General features: G+C 77.4%; 1 non-coding gene across 1 annotated transcript; it reads right to left on the bottom strand.

The window, feature by feature from the left end:
• Positions 1-773: 773 nt before the first annotated feature.
• Positions 774-926, bottom strand: LOC138065250 (5.8S ribosomal RNA). Its single transcript, XR_011138319.1, has one exon. It is a non-coding gene; the product is annotated as a 5.8S ribosomal RNA (ribosomal RNA).
• Between the last annotated feature and the right edge of the window lie 1574 nt (positions 927-2500).

The raw sequence follows: 2500 nt of genomic DNA, 5'->3' as shown, positions 1-2500 counted from the left end.
CGCTGCCGGCCTCAACGCAACGCCGCGGCTGACGCCAGCCGGCGGGTGGAAGTGGCTCGGCACGCACTACGGACGCGGGTGCGCCGCGGGGGGGGGCAGAGGGGGCTCGGCGGGCGCCGAAGCGGCAGCAGTCGGGGCAGGGAGAGGGCAAGGGGAGGGGAAGAAAGGCAGCCGGCCGTCCCCCCCGCCGGAGGGGAACGGGGGACCAGCGCACCACCGGGAGAGTGGTGGAGGAGAGCCGTCGTACGGCGGGCACTGGCGGTGGCGGCGGGCGGCGGCGGCAGGTGCCGGGCCACCGCGACCGACCGAACCTGGGGGCCCGGCGGGACGAACTCCGCACAGCGGGCGCTCCGGGAGCGGGGGTTTCCCGAGTCTGCACTTAGGGGGACGAAGGCCCGGGCCCACACGGGGAGGAGAGGCACCCCCTCTCCCCGGCGGCGCGGGCCTGCGAGGCGCCCCAGCCGCGCCACACCGCACACACCGCGCAGGGCAGCGGTGGCCACCGGGCTCGGAGGGGAGGGAGGGCAGGGCAAGGCACGCCGGCCGCGGACGGTGGAGGCGGACGGTCGGCCGGAGCCGGGCAGGCAGGCCAGCCGGAAGACCGGGGCCACCGGTGCACGCACCGGTGGTCCCGGCTCCGCCGCCGCCGCCGACTCACCGCCGCCGCCGCCCCCCCACCGACTCGCCGCCGCCGCCGCCCCCCCCGGCCCCCCCCCGAGGGGCGGCACACCGCTGCGCCAACGCGGCAATGGGGGTGACGATTGACCGTCAAGCGACGCTCAGACAGGCGTAGCCCCGGGAGGAACCCGGGGCCGCAAGTGCGTTCGAAGTGTCGATGATCAATGTGTCCTGCAATTCACATTAATTCTCGCAGCTAGCTGCGTTCTTCATCGACGCACGAGCCGAGTGATCCACCGCTAAGAGTTGTCTCGGTTTCGGTCCCCACCGCGCGCGCGGGGGGACCGGGCAGCTTTCGCAGCCCCCTGAGGGCCCCCATCCGCTCTGCCTCCCTCCTCACGCCGACGCCGGCTGCTGAGCAAGGGACAGCGGAGAGAGAGGGCACGCCTCACTGACCGTACAAGCACAGAGGGAAAAAAAAAGGGGGGGGGGGGGGAGAACAGACCCGAACGAGAGGGGCGGGGAGCCCTCGCTCCCGACCTGGGACAACCCCTTTCTCGCTTCGAGTCCGGCCCAGGCGCCCGGCTCGGCCTGGCCCAGCAGGGAGCGGCGCGCCAGCCGCGCCACCTGCCTCAGGGACCGGGGTGTGGGTCCCCGCGGAGCCCCGGCGTCGGAGCCCGGCCGCCGCTGGGAGCGGCGCCACCCGCTGCCCGCGCGCCCGCGACCCGCCAGCCGCACGCTTCCGAGCTCCTTCGCTCGCCTCACCGGCCTCCAGCTCCGCCGCCCCGGAGACGGCACCCAACACCCGCCTGCACACACGCAGCCTCCCGAGCGACGCCACGCACTCGCCCGTCCCTTCCGCGGGCAGACGCCTGGCGGCAGGCAGACGGGCGAGGCGGGACGGACGGGGAACGGCGCCCGCTCTCCCCGCCTCCACGCGGAGACCGGGAGGGGCCGCCCCCGCCCGCCCGCCCGCCGCCCGCCTGCCGCCCAGCGAAGCCGGGTCGGGCAGAGCGAGGCAGGCGCGCCGGATGGCGGAGTGCCGGGGCAGGGCGGGGGGGGAGGGAAGGAAGGGTGCCGCCGACGGCCACGGCGGGAGACTGAGAGCACCGGCCAGGGAGGAGAAGGGATGCGCTGGGGCTCGGCGTCCGCACCACCCGCGGTGGGGGCTCGCCGTCCCGGCGGCGAGCACGCGCTCGCGCCGGGGTCGCGCGTTCGAGGCAGGCCGGCGCAAGCCGACCGCGCGGCGTCTCTCCGCCGAGACCAGACCGCGGAGAGAGGGGGCAGGGTACCCCTCTCCGTCCCGGCTGCCCGCGGGGCATGCACGGGCCGCGCCGGCGGGCATGGGGGGGTGCGGCGCCCGCGCGCGCCGACCCCCCGGCCCCTCCGGCAGCACGCCCGGCTGCCCCCCGGGTCGCATCGGGCCGCCCGAGTCTTTAAACCCCCGCCCGGCTCTCCGACCGAGAACCCTCGGGCCCGGAGCCCGGGGCCCATGGCCATCCCTACCCGGGGGGGCCGCTACCGGCGGCCGCGGTGGCCGGAGGCCCTCCTCCTTCCTCCCAGCGCGCCCCCCCCCCCCGCCGCCCCCCGCCGCCCCCGGCCCGGCCGACTCGCAGCGCGGCCCCCACACGGCACGGCGTGGGGCGGCTGGAGCGGTGTGGGGGGGGGGGGAAGGGAGGGGAGGAGGAAGCGTGGAAGGCCGGCAGGGCACGGCCGGTGCGGCACGCGCAGCGCAGCGCCCGGGAGGAGCACGCTGGCACACGGGACCACACGGGTGGGTCACCGAGGGGAGGCAGGAGAAGCGCGGACGCTAGGTACCTGGCCCTGGGGTGAGGGAAACGACCTGAAATCCCCGCGGGGGTGCCTCCCCCGCCGCCGCCCG

The sequence above is a fragment of the Struthio camelus genome, unplaced genomic scaffold (genome assembly GCF_040807025.1).
Source record: "Struthio camelus isolate bStrCam1 unplaced genomic scaffold, bStrCam1.hap1 HAP1_SCAFFOLD_142, whole genome shotgun sequence".
Taxonomy (NCBI): domain Eukaryota; kingdom Metazoa; phylum Chordata; class Aves; order Struthioniformes; family Struthionidae; genus Struthio; species Struthio camelus.
This window is presented reverse-complemented; position numbering and strand designations above follow the sequence as displayed.